The sequence below is a fragment of the Monodon monoceros genome, unplaced genomic scaffold, assembly GCF_005190385.1.
Source record: "Monodon monoceros isolate NGI ecotype Baffin Bay Population unplaced genomic scaffold, NGI_Narwhal_1 Super_Scaffold_18, whole genome shotgun sequence".
NCBI lineage: Eukaryota > Metazoa > Chordata > Mammalia > Artiodactyla > Monodontidae > Monodon > Monodon monoceros.
The window spans coordinates 69,046,563-69,055,348 of NW_021703774.1; positions in this window are offsets into that span (position 1 = coordinate 69,046,563).

Here is an 8,786-nt window from a genome sequence, read left to right on the forward strand (position 1 = left end):
ACCATGCTGTGTGACTTGCGGGATCTTAGTTCCCTGACCACGGATGGAACCCAGGCCCTCGGCACTGAGAGCATGGAGTCCTAACCACTGGACTGCCAGGGAATTCCCTCGGTATCTTTATACATTACAAAATGATCACCACTATGGTACTTTGTTATAGCATCCTAGACTGATTAAGACAGGGAGTTAACAATAGTGGGGCACTCTTGTCCAGCAGGGGTCAGGAGCCAATAGATACATTTCCCCTTTTCAGTACCTCTTTTCATTTCATTTCATTTCTCAGAAATGGTTCTGAGATCCATTTCATGAGGCTCCTCAAAAGGCCCTGTGGGATTGAGCATGAGTCACCTGTAGTGGCGGCCAACTGAATGATGCATCTTTATATCATCTTTCCCTTCTTCCCTGTCCACTCCGCTTGTTCTGCATACCTTCTCTCTGGATCTCATTCCCAAATAAACTACCTGCATGAAAAACACTTGATTCAGGCTTTGTTTTGGGGAAAAACTGGCTAAAACAACTGGTTCCAGACTAGAATGAAGACTATCAGGATGGGATTTTGGAGCTGGATCACTTTTTAGTTAGATGGCAAAAAGGATTCCATTGCTGGTAATTCCTGGTGTATGACAGCATCAAATAACTAAGATTCTCACCAGTGGTGGACTGGGATGTGGTAAAAGGTGAAGTGTTGGCATTTGTGATAGCTATGACCCTTTAATGGCATGGGGGCAATGGTAATTTATAAGGATTGGCTGGCTTTTAACTGCTTTGGAAGCCTTCAAAAAAAAAGAAAATTATAGGCTCAGGTCAACTAACTAACAACTCAAGGCATACCACGAAAGTCAGAGAGCCTCTTTGGCAATGTCTAAGGAGACTCTCATCTAAGTTGCAGGGCAGACAGTGAGAAAATCAGATACGGGATCTAACTGAGGGTAGCAGAACAGCAAAGGAGACTGAATGCACAGCACCAACAGGTCTCCTATATCAAAGTCAGGACCCTGATAGGAAAAGAGTAAGACTCAAAGACCTGGAATGAGACATCTGTGCACATGAACCTGAGAATTCTGAACCTCCAGCTTCATCTGAACACTCCAGGTCAGCAGAAGCAACCCTCTCCCCTTGCAGAGATTAGCACCACCATCAAATACGTAAAGGACACAGGGATGGTAGTTTTGTTGGGATAAAGTGATGGATACATAAGTGTTCATATACTATTCAATTCATTTGTCTGGCTCCTGCAGAAGCCAAACAGAGTGGGTGATAATGGGTTACCATAAATTTAACCACATGGTAGCCCCAATCATAGCTGCCATACTGAATGTGGTATATTTACTGGCCAGCTTCTAGCATTGATATGTGACTATTGGTCTGGCAAGTGTGTTCTCTATCCTCCTTGGTAAGGATGGTTTAAAGCAATTTGCCTTTATATGAGGACAGCAGTACACAATCACTGTCTCACCATAAGATCATGCTAACTCTCCTGTTCTCTAACCAATAGAGTCTGAAGGGAACTCAATTGTCTTGACGTGCTGCCCAACATATGCCAGTCCACTATATTGATGATTTACCAATTGGACTTGATGATCATGAGGTGGTAAGTAGTTTAGTAAGACTAGAAGGTTCAGGCTCCTGTCTGTATGGCTGTTAGTGTGACTGACGCCATCTTGGGCCCTTACAGTTTCTCCTGACCTTTCGCTGACCCTACCCAGGACTGTAGTGTGCAGTGAATCACTTCTCTGTCATCAAGGGCTTTGTAGTTAATAGATATTTCCTAATAATCATTCGGACTAGGTAGCCTCTATTCTCTGTTAGTCCCCAAACAATGATGAAAAACCTTCCCTGACATATTCCCAGTGCCCACAAGACTAGTTACCCATTCACAAATCTTAACTTAGGAATGTACGTCCTGTTTCCAAGCACCTACCCCTATACCCTAGGTTAACTATAAAATTATCCCAATGGCCCCTCTGTGGTATGGAAAGCAGCTCGATCCCAATCCCACCCACTGATCCACTGATTATATGGAGCTGCCTCGTTTTTCAGTCTCAAGATTTCTTCTCAGTTTGGTGGGTGCTTTTCATTCCCTCTGTCCTCCAACACTGCAACATTGAAGAAATTTTTAAGGATCCAATAATCTGAGGTATGCCAGAACATCTCCCCTAAAGTGAAGGACAAATAGTTGCATTTTGTATCCCCTACCACTAAGAAGAATGGTAACTGGCAGAACTCTTTAGATTTTGGAGGCAACATATCCCACACATGGGAATATTGCTCCAAACCATTTATTAGGTGACCTGAAGGGCTATCAGTTTTGAGTGGGGTTCAGAGCAAGAGAGAGCTCTATGGCATGTCCAGGCTATGACTGAAGCTGTCCTGCCACTAAAGCCACATGACACAAAAAAACACAATGAATCCAAAGGCCTCTACAGTGGATTAGAACGTTGTAGACAGTCTCTAAAAAGCCCCAATAGGAGGGCTGTAACACAGACTCAGGGTTCTGGAGCCAAACTCTGCCTACTGTGAAAGAGAATGTTATCATTTGAAAAATGGGCTATAGGGCTTGAGCACAGACCGAGCACTGACTATGGGACATCGAGTGACTATTCATCCAGAGCTACTCATCTTGACTGGGTATTATCAGATCCATTGAGTCATAAGATTGGGGGGGCACAGCAGCAATCCATTGTACAATGGGAAAATGGCATATTTGGGATTAGGCCTGAGCAGATCCAAAAGACCCATGCTAATTACATCAACTGGTGGTCCAGGCTGTCTATGTCCTTTGCTCCAGTGCTTTTCCCTCAACTCATATCTATGGCCTCATGGGAAACTTTCCAAGACCAACTGACAGAGGAACAAAAACTCAGGTCTGATTTTGAACACTTCTTATATATTTGATATTAAAGTATTATTGCTATTTTCAAGTGTAATAATAATGTAGTCATTTTTCAAAAGCATTTATCTTTTAGTGATACATACTAAAATATTTACAGTGAAATTATGTAATGTATGCAACTTGTTTAAAATATCATGAGAGGGGAGATGAATGGGACAGAAATGGCCATGGTTAAGCCTGAGTTAGGGATAGATGGGAGTTCATATACTATTGTATTTACTTATGTGTATGTTCTAAATTCTCTGTAAATCAAAGTTAAAAACAAAAACTCAGTCTGGTCCAGAGATGGGTCAACATGATACACTGGGGTTAGCTGTAAATGGGCTGCTGCTCTATCACAGCCTTACTCAGGGGTGGCCCTAAAGGACACCATTGAGGGAGATCCTTCCCGGACCAGAGCCTTGAGCACCACACCTAGTCAGTCGTTTACTTTGTATGGCAGAAGTGGCCTGAGGTCGAGTATACATGGAGTTCTGGACGGTAGTGGTGAATGGCTTGGTTGATCAGGGGCCTGGAAGGAGAAAGATTGGAAAATCAGAGACAAGGAAGTACGGGAAAGAAAATATTGGTGGAAAATTTGGGAAAATAATTAAAGTAACTTTTGTTTCTAGTAATCAAATTATGTTCCTAACAGTGAAAGAAGGGTAATTTGGTTCTTTCATTCTTGAAGATGTTTTCATCTAACACTACCTTGGCCTTTCCAGTCAAAGCTTAGGACAGCAGAGCCTGAGAGTAGCTCTTCCTCTCATGGAACTCTTAGCCTTGTGGTGCCCGGAGCTCTCTTCTCTGCCTCTTCATTCTCTAGGTGATCTCCTCCAGTTTTGTGGCTTTCAATATCATTAATATACTGATGTCTATGGAATTTTTATCTCCTCCCAAGCCTCCCCCCTGAATTCAAGTCATGTATCTAACTGCCTGGTGGACATTTCCACTTAAATACATAACAAGCATCACAAATTGAACACAGTCAGAACCTTGCTTCTGCATCCACCCCTTCCTATTCCTCCGCCAGGCTTCTCCATCTCATAAATGACAACTCTATCATTCCAGCTGTTCAGGTCAAAGATATAGCGTCATCCTTGACTTCTCTTTCTCTCATACATCGTATCCATCCATCACCAAATCCTGAGACCTATACCTTCAAAATATATTCAGACTCTAAACGTTTTTCACTACCTCCGTAGCTACGACCCTGGTCCAAGCTGCCTTCACCTCTTGCTCGGATTATTAAAATAACCTCCTCCTCCTCCCTTGCCTCTACACAATCTATTCTCAACACAGGAGCTAGAGTCATCCTGTCAAAATAAATGTATTTCTGATCACATGACTCTTCACAATCCTCCAATGGTTTCCCATTTCACTCAGAGTAAAAGCCAAAGTCCTGGGCTTCCCTGGTGGCGCAGTAGATAAGAATCTGCCTGCCAATGCAGGGGACACAGGTTCATCTTCCTGGTCTGGGAAGATCCCACATGCCGCGGAGCAACTAAGCCCATGCGCCACAACTACTGAGCCTGCGCTCTAGAGCCCATGTGCCACAACTACTGAAGCCCTTGTGCCACAACTACTGAAGCCCAAGCACCTAGAGCCTGTGCTCCACAACAAGAGAAGCCACCACAATGAGAAGGCCGCGCACCGCAACGAAAAGTAGTCCCCGCTCGCTGCAACTAGAGAAAGCCTGAGTGCATCAGTGAAGACCCAACACAGCCAAAAATAAATAAATAAAAATAAAAAAAGCCAAAGTCCTTAAAATATCCTGCAATGCCCTACACATCATCTGGGATTCTCATCACCTCTCTGATCTCACCTCCTTCCAACTCTTCCTTGCAGTCATGCCATTGCAAATATCTGTCTGTTCTTCCAGAATTCCAGGCATGCCTCATGGCCTTTGCACTTTCTGTTCCCTTGGCCTGGAATGTTCTACTCCTATATGGCTCATACCCTCTCTACCTTTAGGTCTCTGCTCAAATGCTACTTTATCAGTAAGGCTTCCCTTACCTCCCACAATCTCCCCCTTCCCTCCATTACACTATACCAAGGGTTTTCACAATTTTGGTTTCAGGACCCCTTTACACTCTTAAAAATTGAGGACCCCAAACAGCTTTTGTTTATATGGGTTATATCTCTCTATATTTACTTTGTTAGAAATTAGAACATTTAAAAATATTCATGTATTCATTTAAAAACATTAGCAACCTCATGTTAACAAATATTTTTAATAAAAATAACTATATTATCCAAAACAAAATTAACGAGAGCACTATTTACATTTTTACAAATCTCTTTAATGTCTGGCTTAATAGAAAAATAACTGGATTCTCATACCTGTATCCAATCTGTTGTGATATCACATCCATGTAGCCTCTGGAAAACCCCACTGTATACGCATGAGAGAATGAGAATGAAGGCAAATAATGTCTTAGTATTACTTCCTACAAAAATTGTCTTGACCTCAAGGATCCCCTAAAAGGGTTTTAGGAACACTCAGGAGTCCCTGGCCCCATTTGCAGAACTGTGTACTACACTATATTTTAATAGTTCTTACTGTCATCCAACATAACTATGTATTTACTTGTTTTCTTACTGTCAGTCTCCCTGCACTAAAATGAAAACTCCACGAGATGGAGACTTTGTTCTGTCCACTGCTCTAACCCCAGCTCCAAGATCAGTGCCTGCCACATGAGAGGCACCCAGTGAATGAATGAATGAAGAAATGAAGAAAAAAGGAACAACAAATGTTATCATTTTTAGGATTATCTCATCACGAAGAATGCAGCGATGCTGTAAAACACCTCATTTTTAAAACAATTCCATTGATGAATTTATCCAGGAGTCTCAAGTACCTATCACCCAGATAAGACAATGATCAATTTTATTTCATCCACACCCCAACCCAGGCCCCTCTACCAAGGTTCTTTTGAGGCAAACCACAGACATCATCTGTATATGTTTCTGTATGTATCTCTAAACATAAGGACCCTTATTTTCAACATTTTATTATGAAAATATTCAAACATACATAATAGTTGAATTTTTTCCAGTGAAAACTCATGGACTACCAATACCTAAACTCAACCATAACATTTTATTCTATTTGTTGCATAACTATCTATCCATCCTTCCATCTATTTTTTTTTTTTTTTTTTTTGTAGTACACGGGCCTCTCACTGTTGTGGCCTCTCCCGTTGCGGAGCACAGCCTCTGGACGCGCAGGCTCAGCGGCCATGGCTCACGGGCCCAGCCGCTCACGGGCCCAGCCGCTCATGGGCCCAGCCGCTCCGCGGCATGTGGGATCTTCCCGGACCGGGGCACGAACCTGCGTCCCCTGCATCGGCAGGCGGACTCTCAACCACTGCGCCACCAGGGAAGCCCCTATTTTTTTTTTTTTTTTTGATGCATTTCAGAGTGAGTTGCAGACATCAGTATACTTCACTCCTAAACCTTCTGTATGCATATCGTTAACTAGAGGTCAATATTTGTTTACAGTTTCTTCTTAAGGTAAAATTTACATCTGATGAAACGCACAAATCTTAAGTGTACTGTTTGATGAGTTTTGACAAATGCATACATCTGTGTAACCCAAACCCTATATCAAAATATAGAGCCATCAACCAGAAAGTTCCCTCTGCCCTTTCCCAGTCAATTCTCATTCCCACTCCATCCCCAGAAGCAACTGTTGTTTTTAGTTTTTTTTCCATCATATATTAATATTGTGTGTTCTAGAGCTTCAAATAAATGGAATGGTACAATGTGTGCTCTTTTCTGCAAGATGTCCATCACTTAATGTAATGTTTTTGAGATTCATTCATGTTATTGAATGTATCAGTAGTTTGTTTTTATTGCTAAGTAGCACTCCATTGCTTGAATATAACATTTTATCCTAACCTATCTACCATTATGAAATGTCCCTCTTTATCCCTGGCAGTACAATTTGTCTTTTTTTCTTTTTCTTTTTGGCTGTGTTGGGTCTTTGTTGCTGCGCATGGGCTTTCTCTAGTTGCAGCTAGAGGGAGCTACTCTTCATTGCGGTGCGCAGGCTTCTCATTGCAGTGGCAGGAAGAACTGACATCTTAACAAGATCGAGTCTTCCCCTGGGACTTCCCTGGCGGTCCAGTGGTTAAAGAATCCGTGCTTCCACTGCAGGGCGCGTGGGTTCCATCCCTGGTCAGGGAATTAAGATCCCGCATGCTGGGCAGTGCAGCCAAAAAAAAAAAAAAAGGTTGAGTCTTCCTATCCATGAACATGGAATATGTTTTCATTAAGCGTGACTATAACTTTTTTTATTGAATATATTTGACAGATAACATTGTGTATATTTAAGGTGTACAATGTGTTATTTTGATATATTTATATTTTGTAATATGATTGCTGTTGTAGTGATACCACATTACATAATTACAGTACAATATTGTTGTCTAAATTCATTATATGGTGCATTAAGATCACTATGGCTTATTTACTATTTGTTGCAAGTTTGTATCCTTAAACAACATCACTTTTTTATCCCCCCACACCCATCCCCTGAAAACTACCATTTTACTTTACTTTATTTTTTGTTTGACTTTTTTAGATTCCACATATAAGTGATATCATACAGTACTTGTCTTTCTCTAACTGACTTATCTCACTTAGCATAATGTGCTCAAGGTCTGTCCATTTTGTCACAAATGGCAGGATATCCTCTTTTCTCATGGCTGAATAAATATTCCATTGTGTATACATACCACATCGTTTTTATCCATTCATCCTCTGATGGGCATTTAGGTTGTTTCCATACCTTGGCTATTGCAAATACTGCAATAAACATGGAAGTGCATTTATCTCTTCGAAATACTGTTTTCATTTCTTTTGGGTATATACCCAGTAGTAGAATGCTGGATCATATGGCAGATATATTTTTAATTTTTTGTGGAATCTCCATATTGTTTTCCATAGTGGCTGGACCAATTTACATTCCCACCAACAGGGTATAAGGGTTCCCTTGTCACCACATCCTCACCAGCAACTGTTGTCTTTTGTCTTCTTGATGACAGCCATTCTAGTGGGAGCATGACTCTTAAATTTTAAGTGTGAATGGAGAGATCACTGGCTAAGGGAAGAGGGGACCCCATTCAGACTTAATTCAAAAATTGCATTTTGGGGACTCCCCTGGTGGCGCAGTGGTTAAGAATCCGCCTGCCAATGCAGGGGACACAGGTTCGAGCCCTGGTCCAGGAAGATCCCACATGCCACAGAACAACTAAGCCCATGCACCACGACTACTGAGCCTGTGCTCTAGGGTCTGTAAGCCACAACTACTGAGCCTGCATGCCACAACTACTGAAGCCTGCGTGCCCTAGAGCCCACGTGTTGCAACTACTGAGTCCACGTGCTGCAACTACTGAAGCCCATGCGCCTAGAACCTGTGCTCCGCAACAAGAGAAGCCACTGCAATGAGAAGCCCATGCACCACAATTTGGTCCACAAATATCTTTGTAAAATTATTATCCACAAATATCGTTGTAAAATTATTTATCCACAAATATCTTTGTAAAATTATTTAAATTATTTCTTTCTCTTTCTCCATGGATAATAGCTTAATCAGAATTTTTTCAATGCCCAACCCCAATTCCTCAACCTTAGCTCAAATGGCTAAGCCAAACTCAGGTGTCCCCTTCTCAAACACTGAAAACTTATGGCTGGACTTGAACCCTCATTAAAGCTAAACTGACTTCCCAACTTAGAAATTTCAGGATGCAGTCTCTTGGTGTTTCAAGCTCAAGACTAGTCCTTCTCTGTAATTTAGCTCTGATTTACCCATTGCCTGTCTTTATTTCTAAACCCTGTATCCAGACCCTGGTAGTATTGTATCAGATTGCTATTATTAATTAGTGCAGGCCTTTCCACTTCCATTCTC